The 25,608-nt window shown below is 38.5% G+C and overlaps 1 long non-coding RNA gene across 1 annotated transcript in view; it reads left to right on the forward strand.

Moving 5' to 3' along the window:
• LOC141990113 (uncharacterized) overlaps positions 1-21,806 on the forward strand; it is a 202,092-nt gene extending 180,286 nt beyond the window's left edge. The window contains exon 3 of the long non-coding RNA XR_012640082.1: positions 21,779-21,806. This is a non-coding gene — a long non-coding RNA (uncharacterized LOC141990113). The remainder of the gene's footprint in view (positions 1-21,778) is intronic.
• Positions 21,807-25,608: the final 3,802 nt, after the last annotated feature.

Genomic DNA, 25,608 nt, shown 5'->3' on the forward strand with positions numbered 1-25,608 from the left:
GCCCACATTCCTTCCAGCAGAGTTCTGCCTGGCAAAAGAGCAATAGGGAGCCAGTTATGTTTTTCTGATCCTCTGGACCAAACTGTATCATTGCAGCACAGATTAGAACAACAAACACCAGAAGGAGATTATCAGTGCAAATCCATGTGCAAGCCACTCCTCTTCTCTACTCCTCTCTGCCCGCTCCAATACTCCTTCTACAACAGGGCCACATAACGGTGTGGCACAAAAGCCAGCTACACCAGATCTATGCCAGCTGAGAGGTCCCCCATGGAAATGAAGTTCTCAGCTGGCCTGAACCAGCTGCTTTCTGGACCCCACTTTGCACAGAGGGGGCAGTGTGTAAGAAAGAATCTGAGTTTAGGAATTAATATCAAGTTTACTCAGACTCTGGTGCAAGGCCTCTGACAGCGGCCTCTGACAGCAGAATTTGTGCCTAGGAGGTGACAGCCTCTCCTCCGTAGAGTGCTTCTGCAGAGAAACCATCCAGTCCTGCCCCAAAAGTTGGCAGCACATCCCCCAAGGCAGCTTCTACTGATGGAGTTCCTATGAAGCCCACAGCACTGATTTAAGCTGCCTCTGCCAGCAGAAATCTTTAAGGAGGACACACAGTGATAACACAATAGGCCAAGGTGTGTTACAATACGTGGAGCTAGTGCATTGAATTACAATTTCCCTGTGTCATCAAGGATGAATCTAGTTTCTTGTTTTGAAGTGATACAAGAAAACCCTATAGAATCCTATAATTTAGAAATGAGATTGTGAAAGTCGCAGACATGGATAACCAAGGGTCTGAAACGCTTTGTAAACACTTAAAATGTAGGATGTAAAAAGTCAGTTATAAAAAAACCCCACAAAACTCCTTTATATAACAATTTTTATAAAACCCCCAACAATATAAGAACAAAATTGCTTCCAATAAATCAATTAAGAACAAAATAGCTTTGCTGACATATTACAGAGCTGAAACAGAGGAAACATATAACATGTCTTTTTTTAAAAAGAAAAGATGATTTGAAGGGAGGAAGGGAGGCATTCTAGAAAGTACAGAGCTGAATTATAGCAATGCCTTAGCTGGAACTTGGGAAACAAGCAAATTATGTTACAGATTTTGGAAAAAAGACATCCCTCTAGGCATTTGAGTGAGAGCAGAGCAAAAATGAACTTCATCTTGATACTTTAACACCCTTTTCTTTAGTTCTGTAGTTTAAAACTTTAAAAGTTTTGTTTTTCAAATTCGAAGACATTAGACTTTAATGCAGAGTAATCACTCACTCTCTCTTTAGAGACAATGGTTTTAGTGTTCTATGCATGTAATTTGAAGTCTTAAGAGAAGTCTCAGTCCTCAAGCTAAGTGACAAAGTTCAGTCCCCTTCCATGCTAACAAACAGTCCAACTGAAAGTCCCAGCTAAACAGCAGCATAACAATTTTCCCACCCCACTCAGGCTCCACTGACATGTTCTTCCTGACCTCCCACACACGAGCCTAACCTGCTCCTGCAGAGTTCCTCCTCTGTTGCTTGCTGAAATATCCCTTACTGGCCCTCCTGCACGTCCCTTCCAGGTGTCTAATGTATTTCCTGCAGTTGGGCTTTCATGCTCCTTCCTCAGGGGCTGGTAGGGGATACCCAGGCCCACCTTCTACTCTGGGTTCCAGCCCAGGAACCCTGTATTAAGCAGCTAATCTGCTTCTTCTGACGTGCTGATATTTCCCTGAGCTACTTCCTGCCTTTATGTCCCCTGGTGCTGCATCCCCACACCCTGTGCTTAACACAGCCTCCCTTTGGTTCTCAGGCCTCTGGCTTCTCAACTGAACTAATAAGTCTTCTACCTCTCTCAGGCTCCACAAAAGTGCTTTTTACTGACCCTACCTCAGGGCATCCCCTACAAGAGCCTGACCCTGCTTCCTGTGAGTTCCTCTATCTACCTACCTTCTCTGTAATCTATCTCCCTTTAGACTGAATGTCCAGCTCTATTTAAATAGCTCCCTGGAGCTTAACTCACTAATTATCATTAAGATGCCATATCACCATCATCTGGGGGGCTAGCTGGTAGGTCACAGTCAAGGCTGAAGCTGGCTTGACTTAAAGAGCCAGCCAGCCAGCCAGCCTATGACAGGAACCTTAGAATTTCATCCGTAGGTTATACAGGCAAAGGTTGGATTTTCATTTTAACAAGATTGACACTCAAGTTACATTTAAAATCTCCATATACTACACACAAATGTGGTAGCCTCTAATGTCTCAGGGTAAATGCAATATAAAATAAGCCATCCAGCACTGTTTGGGACCCACCAGCAGACTTGAAATGCTTTTGTCATTAACAAAAACTCTGAGGGTAGTTTCACAGGGATTTTTATGCATTGTTCTACATCCTTTGTTTGATTTGCAAACTGCTGAAGGGGAATAGGGTTGTAAAACTAATCCAGGTTTATGATATAAAAAGGGCATTAGATTTTAGAAACACCTTCTGGCCTTTCAGATACAGTTGACATTAAACAACTTATTTAGTTAAATAACTGACGCAACTACATACTAAATTGCTGCTAGTGGGAAATAAAGTAGCCTGGACGGTTTACTGTCAAACCAAGGTTTTAGCAAAGAATGTGGAGACTCAGCACATAGTTGGCATTGAATATAAAATCAAAGATGGTACTGGATAACAGAAAAAGCAAATGATTCATCCTGTTTTTTTTCCTGCTAAAAAACCTGAAGACCTCATTTACTATTATAACAATAATTTGTGTGTGTGTGTGTATATATATATATTGTTAACTCATTGTCAGCTACTTAAGAGAAGTAAATGAACATCCTATATACAGATACTCATTTGCATGTAGTCATGATTTCTTAAATATTGCTCAGACACCTGCTCTTGACTATGTTCCTAAATTATATAAATTCTGCTCTTCGATATACGTGCAGGATTTTGTTGCATCAAATCAGTGATGCATCTTGTTCTGTCCAATCCTGTAAGATATTCAGTACAAGCAGCATTTAGGTCAACAGGCGCTCATCACCTTTCAGGGCTCGGCCCTGAATAAAACTGCAGAATAATTTTACACTGTATGTTGGCTTGGAAGGATTAGATATTTATCAGTAAATATTAATTTCACAGTACACACAAAAACCAATTAAAAATATTTCTACTGATGATGATCAAAATTTACAGATAGACAAAGTAAGAAAAATTCAGCTTGAGAACTTATTAAAGTTTGATTTAAGGATATTTACTTTACATATTTGTATTTTTACATATGATATTAACACACACACCCCATAATTTTATGCAACTGTGAAAATGTAGATCAATAAAAATAGAAAATTTGTTTTAAAAATCTATATTATCCTTGAAAAGTATATTAAAAATTGAATTATACCAACCCTACATAATATGTATAATGTATTACTCTATATCTATGCAGTGAAATAATAATACAATTATTGAATATATAATTTAATATACTTTAAACACATTGAATAAACATCATGAGACAGATACAGCTCAGAAATTGCTATCAGTCAATATTTTCTGCCCTTTGAGATCTTAGCAAAGACTCTCAATGGCAGAAAATTCATCAGGTATGAGTTTGATTCAACAGAAAGCTATATATGTAACATATACTGTATATCTATATGACATCATTCTATAACATGTAAAATATAATGATTCATTGTAATTGATCTAGAGCAGTGGTTTTCAAACTGTGGGTCGCGACCCAGTGCTGGGTCATAGAATGTAAGGCCCTGGGTCACGGTGGCTCTGGTCAGCACCGCCGAGCGGGCCATTAAAAGTCCCATTGGCGGTGCTGCCCAGCTAAGGCAGGCTAGTCCCTACGTGTTCTGGCACCGTACTGCACCCTGGAAGTGGCCAGCAGCAGGTCCAGCTCCTAGGCGGGGGGGCATGGGGCTCTGCTTGCTGCCCCCGCCCCGAGCATCGGCTCCGCACTCCCATTGGCCAGGAACCGGCCAATGGGAACTGGGGGGGGAGGGAGTCTGTGGGCGAGAGCTGTGCGGAGCTGCTTGTGTGCCTCTGCCTAGGAGCCATACCTGCTGCTGGCCGCTTCCGGGGCGCAGCGCAGTCCGTGGTGCCAGGACAGGCAAGAAGCCTGCCTTAGCACCCCCACTGCGCCGCTGACGGGGAGCCGCCTAAGGTAAGCCTGCGCCCCAATCCCTTGCCCCAGCCCTGAGCCCCCTAAACCCAGAGCCCCTTCCTGCATCCCAAACCCCTAATCCTTGGCCCTACCCCAGAGTCTGCATCTCCAGCCCAGAGCCCTGACCCACTCCCAGACAACAACCCCCTGCCCCAGCCCAGAGCCCCCTCCCACACCCTGAACCCCTCATTCGCAGCCCCACCCCTCAGCCCTCACCCATGCACCCCAACTCTCTGCCCCAGCCCTGAGCCCCTCCCACACCCCAAACCCCTCATCCCCAGCTCCGTTGAGTCGTGGGCATCAACAATTTTCTTTAACTGGGTCACCAGAAAAATGTTTGAAAACCACTGATCTAGTGTATGTGTAGATGGTGCATTATGTGTTCATATATACATTATACATAGACAATATATTACATTTTTAGATATTTATTGGAATCTGCAAACAAAATTCATTGGCTTGTTATGCGGGAATCTGTACCCACTAGGGAGCTGCTTGCTAAACAGGAAAGGCAATCTAGTGGGAAAGGAGGCTGAAGGCTTCCAGAAAGAGGCATTGTTCTCTTTTGGGACTAGAGCAGCTTAAAGAGCTCCTTTGAAAAGAGGAGGAAGTTACAGACCCCAATAGGGAATAAAAGGTCAGAGGGGATAGTCAAGACTGAAATTTGGCTGCTGCATAAGCACAGCAACTTTTACAACATTTTGAATATATCTATCCAGTTTAACAGTTTCTAGTCCTGGTACTCTGGGCAAATTCCAGTTTGGGTAATTGTGTTCTGCTATTCTAATCCTCCCTCCAGTTCCAGTGACTTTAGTTATCCTTCTTCATATGCTGGCCTGAACTACTGAATAGTGTTTCTGTACCCTAATTAACAGGTGCTATGTTCCAACCCAGAAGTGACTGCATTTTAGTGACAGATGAAGTAATTTTTGCATATAATTTGGGATAAGAGATATAGTATCAGGATCAGATTCTCAGCTGACGTAAACTGGCATAGCTCCATTGAATTCTGGCCCTAAACTTATTGTGTGATATCCTGACTCCTTTAAAGTCAATGGCAAAATTTCCATTGACTTCAATGTGGCCAGGAGTTCATCCATTACATTAAGGGATAACACTCTGTATACTTCAATAGTACAGACCATAGGGTATGCATTGTAATATGTGGTTTACGAGATATCTTCTTAGAGGGTTATGTGATACAGTGAGCTAATGTCTTGCCTTTCACTTCTGGAGGGCTGCATTTAAATCCTATTTCAGGTCAGAAGTGAAAATGCGAGTCAGGTTAGGGTACAATTTGGAGATTCCAATCAAGAGAAACTCAGGACCGAACTAGCAATGGCACTGTGATGACAAGCTTGTCCGTGTTGACAAGCTTGAAGAATAATTCTCTGCAGTCTACCAGATTCATGCAAAATCTATGAAAAATATATAATTACATATTTACTTGACCAAAAAGATTTTTCTCTTTTAAATGCTAATGGGGGGGTGTGGAGGCAATTTATAAATCAGAAAAATATTTATTTAAAAAAAACCAGGTGAGGCCCATCCTCAATGTACTGATAAAAACAAGGAAATTCAGATATAGAGAGAAATTCGAGGCTCGCTCTCTTGCCTTAATTTATGCCATCATTGAGCACAATGTGATACTGTATTATATGTATGCTTTGTTCTGTGTTCTTTACAATATGTAGCTATAATTGCATAAGTTAAAGAGAGATGGTCAGGTTCTGGAGTTTTATCTTTAGTAAATACCTTAGGATCAGGCTTGGAATGTTTTCTTTGAAAGCAAGCAATGTTTTCATTGAAAGCAATTTTTTTTTCCAGTTTGAATTGCTGGGCTGATCAGTCAGTGCTGTGACACATCCCGCTTAGTTATGTCTGTGAGGCTGAGTTCAGTAGTCCAGGACTGTCTATACAGATTTGCAGCTCAGTTCCATAGTAATTCCCAAAGAAACAAACATAACAGATTCATCTGGCGTACTGCAAAATGCATGCATTAATATGGAAATCTGTAAAGATAGTTGAATTCCAGAACTGAAATGCATTATCTGAAAGGTACAGGAAAAGAGTCAATTTGATAGCATTAAATTAGTATGATTTGTCTATTCTACTGAAAACAAAATAAACTAACTTCAAGTGATAATGATCTGACTTACACTCACCAAACCAAAGACATTCTAAAATAAGGAGGAAACTTTGGATCTAATCTTACAAACCCTTACTTATGTGAGTACTCTCACTGACTTCACAGAACTATGTGCATAATTAGAGGCTACTCATCAGAGTAAATATTTTCAAGACCATACATTCTGTTCTTGCTGTTTGCTCCTTAGAAGTGCAGCGGAGCCTGTATCTTACACCCTTTGAACCAAGTATGCCCACAGTTATATGTGTGCAATTGGCCCTGTATTTGCTGCAATTCCTAAGTAAAACTAGATGGTTTTAACAAAAAGAATAAGCCATAATGTATTTATGAAATCTCTTTCATCAATAGCAAACACACTCAATGGATTTGAAAAACTTTATTCTCTAAAGGTAACTTATTCTTATACTGTATGTAATTTTGACTGATCCAAAATATGTTTTGTGTTTGGACACAATAACCAAATGTATAGGATATAAATAACATAAACACACTTAACACACAATCATCTTAGCACCGTTTCCTAGAGAACATCATGAATGAATGGAAGAGTGGTTCAAAAGTTTTGGAGAAGCCATGTTTGCTAGATGGTGTTAATAAAAACATGACACAGTGTTACTTCTGCACTCTAATTGTGAGGGATCATTTGTGGCATATAGACTGCAGGAATGGGACCTTTATTCACATTACCTCTGTATTTCCATTCCCAAATACGGCCAACATTATCTCCCTTTCATTTTACAAACCCTAGGAACATTTAGGATCACAAGAAAGATCAAATGGCTCTTTCAGAGAAGTCCTCTCTTTCCCCGTTTTTGCACATTTGTATGTCTGCCTTAATTCAACAGAAGCAGATGCAGCAATGTACTTATAGAGTTACTGACCTGAACTGTACCAAGGTGGGCTACATTTTCAGACATACTTCCAAACCAAAGAGGTGTGTCCACTTCTAAGTATCCAACTAAGCATATGGATATATGGATCAAAGTGAACTTCTGAACCTTTCAATGCTCAGCCAATAGTAATCATAGTTAATACCCAATCATTAACATCTGCCCTTTCATCTTGGGCAATTTATACTGAAAATCCTCGGACCCTATCACTTCATCTTGTGGCAACAAAATGATAAGCAATAAGTTTTAATCTGGAAAACTGTGCAGTTCAGTATGTGTACTTTTCAATACATCACATTCTCCAGGGGAAAGGACTGGTGTCTGCAGTGAGGAGCAGGAATTGTGGCTCCCTAAGGCATGAATGTTCCACATGGAAATCCCTGGATATACACGTTAGTCCCTCCATGTCAGTTCCCAGTCCCCAAGTTAATATGGCTCTGAGTAGCATTACTGTCCAATGGAAAATTCAGAATAAAAGACTAGCTTTCACAGTGGCTGCTCCCTGTCTCCAACCCCCTTCTAATACAACATGACCTCCCCACATCTGCAATTTACAGTGACCCCACCTCTTGGAGTTCCCCATGTACAGAGACTTCTGAAAGGTTAGGGTATGTCTTCACTGCAGAGTCAGCCTGGGTAATCAGCGCTCTGTTTAACCAGCACTGAATTGAACAGCCACACTGCAAAGCCACACTCAGGTTACTGTGTCCTCACTGGCACTGCACTCGCCAGTGTGTGTGTGTAAGTAAGACTTTCCAGGGCATAGCCCAGGGCTCTTTGTGCTGCAGTAAGCTGAGCTGCTCTACGGTTCTTTTCCAATGAATTGTGAGTGAACTTATCTGGGTTTGGGCACATGGATGGAATTGTGGGAAGGCATTGGAGGACCATCAAAATCTAACCCATTCCCCCAGCCATGCCAGCTAGCCTGGGCTGAAAGCAAAACTAAACTTGGGTGAGAGATCTTTATGTATGGATTGGAGGAGAACTAAGGGCAACACTCATGTACGATCCCAGGCTAATTCTGCGGTGAAGAAGTACTCTTAGAGGAAGAATGAACAATGCCAATTTGGCTCCATTCCTTCCCTTCTAATTTTGGGAGCTTTTTTATGGAATATCCATTTCTCTCAATTGGTCAGTGCTGCATAGCAGAGGGCTAACAAGGCCTTACAACTAAGTTCATCCTAAACCCTGGTATGGTCTGTTAATGGAGAAGGTCTTTTTGGAAGAGAGGTGTGAAAGAAAAGTCTTAAAATTAAATAAATATATTTCATGGGGGCTTTGGCTTTAGGTAATGGTGGTGGCTCACCTGGCCCAGCCACAACAGCCCTTTTTGGTTCAGAATATGCAGACGTGAGTTTGCAAATCTATGACCAAACAAGTGGAAATTGCCCACTTCACTTTAACTGGTCTCTTGCAATGTGTCCCTTATGATTAACAATCTGTCCCCCCTTGTATTTAATTGTTACACTCTGATGACTTTTTCCAGACATGAAGAAGAGCTCTGTGTAAGTTGGAAGCTTGACTCTTCTACCAACAGAAGTTGGTCCAATAAAAGATATTACCTTACCCACCTTAGCTGTCATAACCTGGGACCAACACAGCTACAGCAATTTGTTGAAAAGTCCTTCTCGCTTATCAAATCCTGGGATGGTTTCAGGTTAGGGCAGCAATGACCTGCTATTGCTCCCTTTGCAGGGTACCCATCTGCCGAACAAATGGACAGAGAACAAAGGGACACTCCATAGTACTTTCCATCATTATTTTCATTGATTACTTCTGCGTTACACAATGAGAAGTTCCCCTGTTACAATGCAAAATACAACTAATCACCTCAGATTTCACTCAGCCTTTTAGGAGTTGCCAGGCACCACAACATTGCTAACCTCTGTAAAAAGCAGTAGGAAAAGGTGTTCTAAACAAACAAAATGTTGATCTGCCTTTTATTAATTTCATTTTTTATCTTCTTGTATACAGACATTTGACAGCTGTGACATTCATGGGCAATGCATTTGAAAAAGAAGACATAAATATTCAGAGACATATTAGAATGCTGTTCAATGTAAGCACCTGTCTACTTAGTGTTGACAGAAAATCATTTACTTTGCTTTATGCATGTTCTCTCCAGAGACCACAGAGGTCCTATTTTATTTAAAGAGCTGGTCCCAACATCAGTATTTGCTCTTGAAAATGCAGTATATACAGCTAATTATATTTATTGAGGAAACAATTTTGGTTTATATTTTCAATAATACTTAAACAATTTTGTCAATCTTTACTTCAGAATCTGCTTCCCGGAGGGTCCTGGAAATGCATGACCTCATGATGTCTTTATTTATGACATCACAAAAGGGGATATAAAATTCACAGTATCATAAAGAATGAGAATAGAAGTCCTAGGAAAATATGCATGACCAGACAGAGCCCAATCCTTTCTGCTAGTAGTTCTTTCTTGCACGAGTAATCCTGTTGACTTCAAGGACTAAGTAGTCACACTGAAATATGGACTACTCACTGAAGTAATGTTTGCTGGATTGGGTCCATAATCCCAAATCATTGAAAAGAACAGCAATTTAAGAGGCTGCTTTAAATGCACAAATAACATTAACTGCGTTCCCCCCCTCCCCAGTTTTTTAAAAATTGAGCCATTTATACAGAAAAGCTTTATTTTTAACTAGATACCATTATGAATAAATAAACCATACAATCTTTGTGGCTTTTTGATAGTTTGTCAACTGTCCAATTAATATAAGAGTGATCTAATGAATCAAAGCACCACAGGCACTGGAAATCTCTGTCCACAGCAAACTAATTACAAGTATGATATATGCATAAACAGTGTGGATTTTATCCCTGTGATGGGAAAAATACCAGGTGGCATATGCTTCTCTAAGAAGAGAGAACAATTTTACAGAGTACTTTTATTTGCCATTCTCATCTATAGTACAAGACATATAGAACATGACCAGTGCCGGCAGAACTTGTATGACCCCAACATGTAATTTTATATCATATCTTTCTTTTCTTTATGATGAGACATGGTTTCCATTGGGTTAACATCTAATCCATAGTGAAACCCAAATTGCCAGATTCACAGGTCATAATTACAAACATATCATATTATCAAAAAATAATATGAAATACAAGCTAAAGTGAACAAAGTCTAATTTTTTGGCCATGACATTTCACTGTATTTTATTTTACCTGACATGAGCATGTAATGATGTTAACTCAGTCCTGATGATGTAGAATGGGCGAGTGGGGGAGGTTTGAAGAGATCAGAAAAATTGCCAGACAATTTTCTTAGGCTGCAAAACCTTACAATGCTGCCACCTATAGACCAAAAATTAAAACATCAAGTTTGTTATTCAGTGCTACATGCTTAACAGTAAAAACCATAGTGACAGAGGAGCAGGATTGAATGCACAGATTCAGACCTTTGCAAACATTTAATTCACCAGATGAACTGATGAAGCAGCTACTTTAGTTTAGACAGTTCAGTGCTCTCATATAATTGAACTAGGATCATCACACAGCAACTCAAGATGTCTATAGAAATTATGAGAGGCAAGTCCAGACAACATATGAATTCCTTTTGCTCAATTAAAGCTAGGCCATGTTTTAATAGAAAGGTTTTTTTCTCTCTTTACTGTGCACACAAGGAGCAATGGAGTTGAAGTGCCTTTTCTTCACAATTATATAAAGGCAGCAAAAATCAAAATACTTAGCAAATTTTACACTGTGACCTTGGGCATTTAAGCTTGTCATTTTTAATGTACTGTCACAATTTTCCTTTGTTAATGGGGAAACAGAGGTGATCACATCTGATGCCTTAGCTATATGACTGTTTCCTAATATTAGCACTTACTACTAAAATAGCCTAGAAACTGAATGTTTCAAACATATTTAGAAACACTTGTCTCTATTTATGACTGCAATTGACTGTGGTGTTTCCATCTAGGAATATAAACATTGCTCTTTTACTGTTGCTTCCAGCAGAAAGTTCACGCTGCTAACTTCCCCCGTAAGTCCTACAATCCTTATAGAGAGGTCAAATCATCGAAGAAGCCACCTATGCGGTTTTTGTATGGCAAAAAAGTGTAAGGAGAATAAGGTATTATCCCTTCAGTTTGGTAGGCGGGTAAATGGTAAGCAGTTTTCAGGGTAGAGATTGAAATCTCTAGGGTAACATGTAATGCCTAACTACGCTCAGGCTGCATATCCATCACAGATTAAAAAGCAAAAGCAAACAGCAATGACATCTGATAAATAAAGGTTGTCTGTCTGTCTGTAAATAGTCATTTAGTAGAGTGCTTAATTAGTTCACATTTGTGAAAAGCTTTGCAATATAAAGTGTGGTCTAAGTGTCTTTTTATTATTATCCCTCAACACCCAAGGCTGATGCAGAAGCTAGAACAGAAACCAGGACAGAGACTATAGATGAAAGTGGAAGGACCAGAAGCAGGAGGAGAGTTCAAACTGTTCTTGGCTATAGTATGTGACAGGAGTATCTGGATAAGAACTCTGTTACTATATCCAATATTACTTGGCTGTTACGCTTGCAAACTGCTGGTACACACTCTAGGCCAAGCTGTACTTACCTTTAGTTGTATGCTTAAATACTTCTGTGGATAGGGTGATCAGACAGCAAGTGTGAAAAATCAGGACAGAGGGTGCGGGGTAATAGGAGCCTATATAAGAAAAAGCCCCAAATATCGGGACTGTTCCTATAAAATTGGGACATCTGGTCACCCTATTTGTGGATGACTATGATGTAGTACAATGAGATCTATAACATCATAGCATGATATTTTGTGTCTGTCAGGCCTGGAAATTTATTTGGGAGCATGTGTGTGCTGTGCATGCCTAGTATAACTTCCCCGTGGACCATGCCTGAATATCTGCTGTTGGAGAACACTACTTAATGTTGTGTTTCTATATTGTTTTAGGAATTTTTGTGTGCATGCTTTTTCCACACATTAGCAATGGCATCATTCTACTTTCTCAGCTCCCCCTTTCTCCATATCTGTGCCCTCTTGTTTAAATATTGGTCTGTACATCTTTGACTAGCTTCCACAAAACACCTTGAAGATACCTGGCATGATTCTATGGCAGGGCTTGTCCTGCAATTTCACAGTTTTTCCATCATAATTTACTTCACTTTTCAACGCTAATGAGCTAACTGTCCCATGGCATGATTTGGCCCTCAGTGACTGAAACAAAACTTTTACTGAAACAAATTCAGCTCTCATCTACATTTGTGCTATCCCACTGACAGCTGAGAGCAGACTTCAATAGGAGTTTTGCCTGTGTAATGGCAGCAGAATCAGCCCCACAGTTCGAGACTGATGCTGTAGCATTCAACAAATAAATGTATTAGAAAGGATAGAGGATTTTCATGTTTGTTTTACAGTGAATTTTATTGGGCCTTGATTCAGCAAGGTGCTTGCTTGTTGTTATTATTATAAATTATTATTATTATTATTATGCAAACACAACTTTAAGCATACGAGCTGTACCACTGATGCCCCATTAGTTACACACATTCTGAAGTATTTTTCTGAACTGAGGCTTTATATTAAACACAAAATTTCTATTCAATATGTGAGTATTTTTAATATTAAACAATGTTAAATCAACCACCCTTTCCAAATTAAGATACAGACATCATAGAATTGATCTTACAATCACTATGTTTAGATGCTGAGCAGCAGATAGTTACAATGGCAGTTTCCTTGTGTTTAGTCATTTCTCCCCTTTGTTATATTCTTGAATTTTGGATTTACACATTTCACAAGTAGGTGAAATGATTCTCATTTTTGAAAATATTTTGCCATTTTCCTTTAAACTTAGACAAATTCTGCACTTACATCAGTGTCTTTTGACTACAATGAGTTTGCATGGAGGTAAGTGGATACAGAATTTGTCCTGCTATATCTTAGTCTTTATTATGAACTGAATGCTCCCCATCACTTTGTTAGATGAAGAAGAGCTAAAGCCAGTGGCCTGGACCATGGACAACAGAAAGAGGAAACTCTGCTGCATACTTCCCCTTTTGCCCCAAGCCCATGTTAGCCTTTTCACAGCCATAATGTAAAGTTGGATGTCCATGGAGCTAGGACTAGAGTTGTCAGGTGTTGGAGTGGGTGGGGTTGGGTCTGGCAGATTTATGAATGGAAATATGTACATAAGATGTTCCAAACAGTTTTAAATGAATTGGCAAGGGGAAGAAATCACTGACAACTATTGCTCCTTCAGGAGTCATGCTGCGGAGCTTAGATGGTGGGCTCAAAAAGTATCAGGCAGAGTCTGAGTCTCTGTGCTTCAACCAGCAGAATTTGTGGTTTTGCAGCCTAGTTTTTCACATCAAATTTAAAACCTCTGCCCCAAAACCTCTGTCCCAATGTTATATTAGAAATGTATCCCCTTGAAAGCTAAAATAGAAAGGGGAATTATTATACGCATGTCATTTAAGGATTAGTACAATATTTCTGTAATTTAAAAATAAATCTTATCTATAAAGTATGTGGATTTGGAAAGAAAAGTGCATTACAAAGATCAAGCATATCATTTGTGATTCTATTAGTTATGACGTTAACTGGGTACTCATAGGAACCTCACAATATATCAACAATTCAAAGGCAATCATGGATTCATAAAGGTTAGAGAGGGAAAGGGCCATTAGGTAATGACCATTTCTCTGCCAGTGCAGGATTGTTCTCTGCATATATTGAACAACCTAGTGTTTTGTCCCATCTTATTTTAAGTGCCTCAGCAAAGGATCTTCCATCATATCTTTTAGATTTTAGTCTAATAGTGCTAAGATAATTTAACCTAATTTACTAGTTAACATTATACTTCTCTGATTACCATCTCTAACAGCGAAGGTGACTTTTCTAAATTCCAAAAAATATATGGCCATTGATGGGTATGTAAAGGATTCAGATTAACTAAAATGAGGAACAGCAATTGGGAAATGCTGAAAAGGTTAATTTTATTGCCTTCATGACTAGATATCTGTAGTATTAACAATGCCTTTAAATACTAGTTAGATTTAGATGTAATAAGCATATTGATGTAAATACAATAGGACATTCCTAAAGGGAATGCAAGTTTTTTTTTAAATCCATATTTACTACAATAAATGTTATGCCAAGAAATGTTATAGCTAACAAAAACATAGAAAATACTATACCCAAAGCTAGAAAACTGTTCCAGTACAAAGCATGTCTAATATATAGTCTTCCAAATACACAATATATCCCTAGTAAAGTTGTAAATTATGGTTGCAAATGAGGCCACAAACAAAATTTTGCTCAAGGCATGAATCATAAATTCAAACAATAATCATCTCCTACATGAGGCACAGCTTCTTTGTTTACTTCTTATACCCTGTTTCCTAAACATGAAGATGAAAGTAGGTCAAGTAAATTTAGCATCTTTTCGCATGAAGTATGTTATGATATTGGGTGGCACAGCCTAATTTACAATTATGTGAGTCCTTTGAATATTAAAATATGCATTTTCACTGTGCTGTGTCATTACACATATTGACATTTTACCTCATGATGACACAGAATCACAGAAAACATAACATTTGTGGAAAAAAACATTTATCACAATAGCAGCCTGCAGCATGAAATTTGGACTTATTTTTCATACCGGGGGGTTGGGGGGGCGGGGACAGCTTATGATGATGCTGAATTTTTTTTTTTATTATTCTGCTTTCATTTTTTGCAGGTGTCTTTGTGTGGAGAGTTTCAGGGAGAAATTGGGGAAGGGGTTGGTTCCTTTTATTTCCAAAATTCCTGAAACCTGCTGTAGCTGTTTATTGGTGCAACAACTTTGCTGAGAGGTGTGCAGAATTAAACAGCTCTAGGCTTTCCCATCACTAAGCTCCAGCATGCTACAGTTTATAAAACAAGCTCAGATCAGCGTCTGAGACCAGAAATTTCATCATCCAAAGTTCTGGCTGAATAGTCAAGGTTTTAAATCTGACACATTTCAGAACCATCCAGGAAATGTGTGAATTGATGAAGCTGATTTTAGTGATATTCATATGTCATAGTGATATTCATAGAAAGGGTTTGGTATTCTAATCTGCCTCTTTACACCAAGTAGGCTACAATATATGATTTTCAATTAAGTTACATCCTATGCTAAAAAAGAGAAAATTAGTGAGATACACAAAGCATTTACTCTTTTAAGTTTATTGTTTATTAAAGGAGAAAATGAAATTAAGCAATTTATTTCTAAATAATTGACACTGAATATATGGTTGAGTGATCATTACGCTCAGACCAGAATTTGGTGTGTTTAGCCAACTTAAACCAACCTGATTATTCAGCTTTCTTTTATAGCTTGGCTCAGCATTTGGTTTCAAAGTATTAAAATATTTAAGACACTTACCAAAAAAATCTCAATTCTTTGTCTCCTATGGAGCTCCTAAGTTGCAACTATACAAAATTTAATGGAGCATGAGGAATGGGAATAAGTCATAAACCAAGTAATTTTAGATTTTTTAAAAAATATTATTTTGAAAGTTTTAGAGAAGTGGTTACTTTGGAAAGTATCATTTGAAAAAAGTTGTGGATTTATGAGGCAATAGTCTCACTTTACTAATAAAGGCCACTATAGACAAGAGAATGCAGTGAGTGTTGTATCATTATTAATTATTAATTATTATTATTATTGTTGTTAAGAATTCAATTAGATATCACCATCAAGGAGGGGAATTATGTCAAAGTGGCAAAAAGTCCCTTCCTTAAAGAATTACAGTATTGATCCAAATGGTGTTACTGTTGAAAGATGATGAGCCAAATTCTGCCTTCACATGAACCAGATCTGGTGGAAATCCACTGAAAGCCATGAACTTCTGGAATTATAGTTCTATATGGTCCCAATTCAGCAAGCTACTAAATCTTATGACTGACTTTATCACGATTCAGATTAGACATAATAGGTAAATACCTTGTTAAACTGGGATTTATGTGAGGGCAGAATTTGGATCCTCAGCTTACAACATTGATGTTTCAGTGTTTGGGATGATTACTTAAGATTGTCATTACTTTTATTAGTCTTTTAATATTTATATAAAATAAATAATAATAAGACCCAAAGGCCCCTGTCAGGTATATCCAAAGCAGTTTACTATCTAATTTAAGATAAGATGAAACAATTGGCACTAACTAGCAATTGCAGGGTAGTGGGGGCCGGAGGGAAAGCTCCTAGATGGAGTGACATAGTCTAACAGTGAAACCAACAGCACACTTGTAAGAGGGAAAGGAGTAAGAGGGGATTCCCACATGCGGAAAGAGGTTCTTAAAGGGGTAACTCCAGGATTGGTTTGGGAAGAAATCTCTTTTATAGCATTATATATGTACATTATTTGGATAGAAAACTATCAACACTTGTTAATGATCCAGTGCCAGTATTGGAAATACTGCAAATTTTAAGGACAGCAGAACCAGATTGAGAAAGATCTTAAGCTTTTAAAGATCTCCATTATTAGATAAATTATCTTAAGTTTAAGAAGATGTAAAATAATAAAGGTGCAGACAATAAGCCAAAGTAATGATTACATGTAAAGGAAACCTTTTGGAAGTCTATTGTCCAGGAAAATGACTTTTAGGGAGTTATGTACAAGAATCCTTGAAGTCATCTGCCTGATGGATAGCTACAGTTAAAAGATAACCAGGATATTAGACTGAATTGTTACTGTGCAGTGTTGAGGAGTGATATGTTGTACTAGGCACCAAGTGAGTAGACCTTGTTTTAAAGATAAGAAAATAAGACAGAAAATATCATATTGCCTCTATATAAATTCATGGTACATGCTCATCTTGAATACTGCATGCAGACGTGGTCACCCCACCTCAAAAAAGATATATTGGAATTTGAAAAGGTTCAGAAAAGGGCAACAAAAATGATCAGGGGTATGGAATGGCTGCCATATGAGGAGGATTAATTAGACTGGGACTTTTCAGCTTGGAAAAGAGACGACTAAGGGGGGATATGATAGAGGTCTATAAAATTATGATGTGGAGAAAGTGAATAAGGAAGTGTTATTTACTCCATCTCATCATACAAAAACTAGGAGTCACCAAATGAAATTAATAGGCAGCAGGTTTAAAACAAAAAAAAGGAAGTATTTTTTCACACAACACACAGTCAGCCTGTGGAACTCCTTGCCAGAGGATGTTGTGAAGGCTGAGACTGTAGCAGGGTTCAAAAAAGAACTAGATAAGTTCATGGAGGATAGGTCCATCAATGGCCATTAGCCAGGATGGACAGAGATGATGTCCCTAGCCTCTGTTTGCCAGAAGCTGGGAATGGGCTACAGGGGATGAATCACTTGATGATTACCTGGTCTGTTCATTCCCTCTGGGACACCTGGCATTGGTCACTGTCGGAAAACAGGATACTGGGCTAGATGGACCTTTGTTCAGACCCAGTATGGCCGTTCTTATGTTCTTCAAAATTATATTTAAGTTTTGATCATATTTCATAGGAAGAATTCTTTTTTTTTCCCTGGAAAGAGATGGCGAGTGAGAGAGAACTTTGCTCTAATTAATATGTACAGCATTGAGATGCCATAGAAATGGACACATTATAGCCTAATTATACACAGAAGATATAGGCAACTAAGTGCCTGGTTTTAAAAATTATTTATTGAGAGTTATTGGGAATCAGAGTTGAGATTTTGTCGTCTTTGGAAAAGTGAAGACTATGTGCTCTTGAGATAAGTATCTGGAGTGCTCAGGTACCATGATGATGGCATATTAACTCACAGCATATTAAATGATGCAAGTGGTCTTTGGTTTTTAGTGTCAGAATTTTTCATGGCAAAGTCCTCCTTCAAAACAGAAGGGAAAATTTTAGTATGACTCATATTTATTACCTATTTGATAAGTTACAACAATACATTTATTATTTTAAAGTAAAATCACTTAGAGAAATCCTACTGCAAATCAAGGAATAAAACTGTTTTTGAGACTACTCCTGCACCAGTCGAAGTCAATGAGATTTTTCGTATTAACTTCAACACATGCATGATTCAGTTTTAAATGAATTAAGTCCTGTTCTTTAACCAGTAGAACCAACTCCTTCATTTGATGTACTTTACCCATTAGAGTTAAACTGTGCTAAATTCTTGTTGTAACATATCAGTGTGAATAGGAGTTTCATTCTAACTAGATTTTATTATGATTTATGACACTATTCAAATATGACACTGCTATCTTTGTGTTCTGAAATTTGTTACCAAATATTTGCTCCCAGGCTTAGAGCTTGTCTACAATTTCAGCCTGAAGCTTTTTTTTTTTTTACTGGCAAGTTATAAACCCCTGGAAATAGAGAGTTATGATGGAAAATACGAGTTTTTTTTAAAAAAAAACAGGCAATGATTCTTTTCTCCCAGTTTCATCAGAGGAACCACAAACCATATATGAGAAATATATCCATATGTTTATCGCGTTTGCAACTGTAGGTGTGCCAAAAGCAATGAGGAGCAGGAGACCTTGTTTTGCTGAATTTAGAACCTATTCTGAGATTGTGGGTACAGAGTTTGGAGCTGGAGCCAGCACATAAATCAAATAAGAATAAATAAAGATAATAAACAGATACTGATCCCAAGATTAAGGATTGCACAGTTGTTTCATCATAGTGGTACTGAAACAAATGTAGTCTGTTAAAGACTAGATTACTTAAATCAGACATTCTAAAATTTTCCGTAGCGTGCTGTGGACAGCATCTTAAACAAGACAGTTTTCTATGGACCACTTCCCCTCCCACTCACAATTACATTAGATCCCTGTGACAACTACAATTGCGTACCTAAAAAAATATATATTGAGAAAGGACTTGAGATATTTTAGCTGTCTTTTGTTGCAATTTAGCAGCTGAAAACAAGAAGGAGAGCCAACATCCTTTGACCAACCAACTCTTCATCAGCCAGCAAGTTCTCTGTAGACCACAGTTTGAGACTCACTGACTTTAGTGACCTTATAAAATCACCAGAGAATGGGTAGACTAGAGACTTTATTTAGAGAACATAAAATAACAAAACTTTGTAAAACAGAGACACTGCTCTGCCAGAAGGAACTGAGAGTGTAAAAGTGAGCCAAGGAGTTTACACCACAGTTAACAGAGGGGTCCTACAAGAAGCTTTACAAAAGCTGCAGGGCTCCGTATCGCTACAGAGGAGACCCCAGAAGCAGGTATTCATTGGTTGCTTATTGTTATGGACCTTGAATTCTTGGAATAAAACCTGCAGTAATGGTGTGTAGTTAGTTCCAAATTTAAAGCTGCAAAAGAGACCCTGTTTTCTCATTGGACTATGAAAAGGTGATGCATGAAGCACAACTCATTTTCTGATTGGACAGTCTTTGTTCTTTGTACAAAGCAAGGAACACATTCTGATTGGTCTACATCCGCTTTTTAAAAGAGAATCACCCAATGGATCACCCACCAAAACTGAATAAAAGAAAGTAGATAGCATCCTACAAGTGAAAAACAGCTGGAGGAGATGTCAAGAACTGTTGCCTTCAGGTGCCACAGCAGACTCCTCTTACTGGTAACAACAAAGACTTATCACAGATATACATCTTTCTAATTCTCTTTATTTGTAATTCCTCTGGGAAAACAGCATCAATATTGATTAAAGGCAACAGTGGTAATGCAACTCTGAATTAAACTACCTTGAACTGAATGAAGTTTCCACCAATCTCAATGGACCAGCCATTGTCAATTTTCAAGCTGAAATGGAGAACTTATCCACTCACCAGTTTAATTTGATAAATAACAGACATTTATATATATTTCTCTCTACCCAATTGATGACTTTGTTCTTTTATGATGAAGGCTTATCGGAGTGTATATACCTGAACTATACATGATTTAAATATATAGATCCCAATTCTCCAGTGTCCTCTGGCTGGTTAGCACCACTCAGGTGACATAAAGCAGCCCTAACACCAGTGGATCTAACTATTGGAGGATTCCCCTTGTATAGGGGGATTCACAGATGAAACTGGTGAAATGTTTTGGCTGACATTTTTTTCGATGAAAGACGCAGCTTTGATTACATCAGAATATTTCATGAATTTATCATTTCACCAAATTGTTTGTTTAAAAAAAAAGTCCCCCCAAATCAAAATGTTTTATTTTGACATTGTCATTACAAAATGTTTCATTTTTCAGTTTAAATTGCTTAATTTCAAAATGTCCTTTAATTTTATTTTAAACATTCCAAAAATATGTAAAAGTGGTCAAAATCAAAATGACACGTTTTGATTTTGTTGAAATACCAGGTTTCCTTTGACCTGAAGCTACATTTTTTTCAAAAATATTCTTTTTTCAGAGTAGCACGAAACAATTGTTTTTGACTTTTCAAAATTGCCAACAAACTGAAAAATTCATTATTTTCAGGTGCTATAGAACCAGGTGACAAGTCTGGTAGTCCAACAGAATTGACACCATGTTGCAAAGTCAATTCTGTTCTTTCAGGACTCAGTTAAAATCCCTAGTGTCAACCAGCTCCCTATAATGTGGACAGTGCAAAAGTATATTAAGTACTTTAAAACACCAAGAATTGGGTACACGGCTGCAAAAGAAGAAATTCTACTCACAGGATGTAAAATCCCTGTCAAAACTGTCTCAGGGCAGCAACAATTTTTATTCCTCTCTGGATTCTCGTCACAGCCCTCAGTCCCTCCAAAGTAATAGAGACTGAGTTTCAGTTACCCTGGCAGGCGCATAGCACAGTAAGGAATTTGTGCAATATTGGATTAATTAAATAAAAATAGCAACACTTATCCATATTTGGAATTTCCTTATCACTTGAGGATGGCATGGGTCTGCCATTACACCACTGCTTGCTCCTAGGGTGAGCAGATAGAAAATGTGAAAAATCAGGGGTGGGGGATAATAAAAACCTATATAAGACAAAACCCTGAATATTGGGACTGTCCCTATAAAATCAGGACATCTGATCACCCTACTTGCACCACAGCAGAAATTTATTTTTAAGTAGCTGATAAGAACTATATAGATTTTTTACATAAAAAAGTATGGCTGTAAGAATGGGTTCCAATGGGCAATTAATCATTGCAACAATGTACCAAGCATCATTGTGGATTCTCCATCACTGGAAATTTATAAATCAAGATTTTTGTAAAAAAAATATGCTCTAGTTTAAAAGGAATTATTCTGAGAAAGTTCTATGGCCTGTGTTATACAGTAGGTCATATTAGATGAACACAAAGGCCTCTGCTGGCCATAGAATCTATAAATCTGTAAGACTGGGGAGTTAGTCTTCTTTTCCATTCAATCCTAGTCCTTCTATCTACTAAGACAACTAAGAAGGGTGATGACTGCAGTGATAATTTTTAGGATGTATATGTCTGTCTTTTAGGGACTGATTGAGACACCAACTCATTTCTGACTGACTACTAAAGAATCTTCTGATGGTAATGACTTTCATTCACAACCTAGAAATGAAAGGCTCTGTATCCCGTATCTGTATCCCTTAAACTGCCTTTTATACAGATATTCTTCCTTGACACTGTTTCTAATTTCTATTTTTTCTAGGACCTTTTCTGGCTGCACAAATGTCCATGGGAAACACCTTTGCCAGAGTTGAAAGCTAGAGTAACTTTTAGTCGCCTCCTCACTTGTGGGAATGTTCTAGGAATTGCCTCCTGTGGATAAAACCTACTCTTTCTAACAGTGAAGAAGTGCGTGAGTCCTAGATTTCCTGGAAGTATGCCTGTGATTTGTTTAAACATGTATGTCTCTCTCTCAGACAGTTTCAGTATACTAAAATGGATGCATTAGTGTTAAGAACCTTGCCAGTTAAATTCCTTCTGAAATATTGTATGCAATGAAGCACTGGAGTGTAAGGCCAAACCCTGCCCTGGGCAACAATGTGGGAAGTTGTATCCTTTGCTCCAGAAATTCTGCTAGCAAGGGCAAATTTCTATGGGATAAACAGGGGAAACCACTGCCATTTGTATTTTAGGGCTTCTCTGAAAAAGCAGTGTGTACCCCAGCAAGCACATGCTGCCAACTGCAGTATGCACACTAGATGGCTAGGGAGCTAGACTCACCCCAAAATGGCAGACCATACCTATTTTGGAACTGATTTCCTCCTAGGGCTTTCTTGGGAGATCCTGCCCTGCTGCTTGTACAGCCAGAGAGGGAGTGAAATGATCCCTGTGCCCCTGTCTCCTCACTTCATCAGTCCAACACCAGATAGGATCAAGCCCTAAGTATTTGGTGTAAAATGTGGCACTCTGTTGGCTGCAAAAAATTGATTGGGGTGAACTGCATGCAACAATTTGCCCTAGCAACTGATAATATAAAACAGTATGCAGCAGCTCTAAATAACAGTGTCTGTTGGAGAGAACATGTTCTCCTTTTTCACACTTTGTGTCTGAAATATAACTGACAAATTCCATATGGTTTTTTTTTCTGAATATCTTCCCATAGGATGTAATACTCTATGCTTCCATAATGCTTCCCATCTGAGGATCTCAACACACTCTGAAAATGGCTCCCTTTTGAAATAAATGCCTCTGGGCATGCATACGTCATTAGCATATGCTGATGGTATCCTCGTGGGCATTTCCAGGAAGCCCTGACTGGCCAAGAAATTAGCATACGGGAGTCTGAAAATTTCACCAGAAGCTGCTTACTCAGGTTTTCTCTTTCCCCCACCCAGCCTATTTTGTAATGCCCTTGGCTCAAGACACTCACTTGCCAAGCCACAGCCATGCAATTTTCAAGAAATGGGTTAAGTCCCAGAAAGCAGATGAACATACCTACCTATATTATTTTTGAGTTGCAGTTTCATGGATTTCAGACCAGAAAAACTCCTTTAAAAGGTGTTTCTTTTTGGTAGCACCCAAGTCCTTCTAGAAATCTGTGTACTTCTCATAGCCAAGCAGCAAATACAAGACTCCTCTGTTCTTAATTAGCCATGCTTTCTAGTCAAATGGAGGGGGTCAAAGAGGAGATGGTGCTCACCCTAGTTTAGCCATAGAAGACACATGCAGGAGAGAGTTTGTAAGGATGCCATCTTTTATTGACATGTATTTTTACCTTTGATCACCATTGAGAGATTATGATTATTGAATAGAGAACTCACTGAAAAAAGCAGCACTTCTGTCACTTGTAAACACCAATATCTTGTGGTGTTCATATCTCATGACAAACACTCTGCTACTTTAGGGGCTTTTCTAGATATTTAGGAGTTGGTGCACTTGCTGCATCATCCCATGAGATAACAAGTAGCACACGAGAAGAGGGATGAAGTGTCTGTAGGGAAGAGGGACCATGGCATTTCTAAATAGGGAATGTGACAATGGCTGCAAAGCACACAAATACTTTTGAAAGACGTTATGAAAGAGCTGGTTACTAAGGCGTATCTTTTCAACAATGGCAAAGTGATTTAGGAGCCTAACTCCTATTGAAAATAAATGAAAGTCACTTTTGAAAAATGGAACTTAGCCTCCTAAATGACTTTGACACTTCTGAAAATGTTACCCTTAGTCTTTGGTATTTTCAAAACCTCGAGTGACTTAGAAGCATAAGTCCCATTTTCAGAGTGACTTTCAATGGGACTCATGCACATAAGTCACTTGGGTGCTTTTGAAAATTGTGCCTTCTGTGTGTCAGAGTAGTGTGAGGACTCATAGTCTGAATAACTGCTACCTTGGTATTTTCCAAACACAAGAATGGCTCATACTCATTTCACAAATTCCCCTAATTTTGGGCACCCACTAATGCTGCTCAGATATTCTGCAGAATCTCTCATCCAGAACCTTTGAAAACTGCATTTCTGACAAATAGTAATGAGTTAAGCCTCACAGCATTCTGAGAGGGAGGCAAGAATTATCACCCTATTTTTTTAGATGGGGAACTGAGGCCCAAAGAGGTTCAGTGACTTGACCAAGGCCTCACACTAACTCTTTAGCAAAACTGGGAATAGGACACAGATTGTTTTACTCTCAGTTCAGTGCATGGGCCACAAGACATCCAATATTTGTAATAAAAGCCCAAGCCATACAAAATTCATCTGACTTTGAGTTTTATTATGAGCTCAGGCCAGGTTTTTTGAAGTGTTCGTAAATCTTTCAAGGAAACCTGGCCCAAGTTTCAAGTGAACACATTTTGATTGATGCTTCTGTTCAAAATCATATGAAATGAATAGTTTCCCATGGTTTTCTCATGAAATCAGATGAAATCCTATGGTTTCAACTCAACTTCTCTTTGAGACTATTTGAACATAAAACTTTTACTAATCATGGGAGGCGCAAGCCCACACAGAAAAAAACAAGAAAAAGTAACAATTTCCACAACCCCAAAGGATGTAAAATGGGGTTAGGTTGGTTCCCAAATGCAAGCATTTGACATGCTGAAACAAATGATAACAGATGCCCCTGTCCAAAAGTACTCCTAGCCAGGATGGCCAATGAGAATCCAATGTGATACAATGGAGAAAAGATTGGATGCAGCTCTTTTGCAGGAGAAGCTGGTCACTTATGCCAGCACATCCCTGTCAGAGGCTGAACAGGGATATGCCCAGATAGAAAAAGAACTTCTGGCTGTAGTATTCAGTGTGGTTCAATTCCATCAGTCCACCTATGGCCATCCAGTTTTATTGCAAATTCCTTTAATTCTTTTATAGCTCCCCTAAATCTGCAATACATCTCACTGATGTTCAGGAGAAATTATTATCCTCTGGGATGAGATAATTCCACATGTCCACCAAACTGCAGTAATAATAAAAAAAATCATTTCAAAATGCGTCAAAAGCATTCAGCATGTCTTTAAATCCCATTTCTCTCCCTCTCTGTTCTACCAAAACTGTAAAATCAACAGTCCAAGTGAAAATGATCTCCTGCCCCAAAATAACTCCACAGAGAATAAAGAGGGTACGTTTGTCTTCTCAGAGGGCTGCTTTTTTGCATGCATGAAACTGACCTTCTTTACTCTCATCTCCAGCATTCATGCATCTTGCATGCTTATGAAACATAATATCATACTGTATTTTTTTCATGTGACATATCATCTAAATGTAAGTTTGTCTACAATATAAAACTGGGGCTTCTAAGCTGTAGGTGGATGGAAGGGTAAAAAAATCACTCTACCTACAGCTAACCATCTGGCAGATTCTTTCTCTCCCTCTACTATCTCCATCTACAGCATGTGATTTTTAGCACATTGCCAAATGTCAATAAGCAAACAAAGAAGACCACAAGCAAACCTTTAGTATCAGAAAATCTTGTTTTATAAACTGTTGAGAAACACTGACATGTAATGAAACCTTATTCCCTATATGCCTTCCTCTTTGTAAATGATTTGCTTCCCTCCCTTCATGTTTAAATAAACAGAAGTGTGTCTGTATATTTGGTGTT

The sequence above is a fragment of the Natator depressus genome, chromosome 6 (genome assembly GCF_965152275.1).
Source record: "Natator depressus isolate rNatDep1 chromosome 6, rNatDep2.hap1, whole genome shotgun sequence".
NCBI lineage: Eukaryota > Metazoa > Chordata > Testudines > Cheloniidae > Natator > Natator depressus.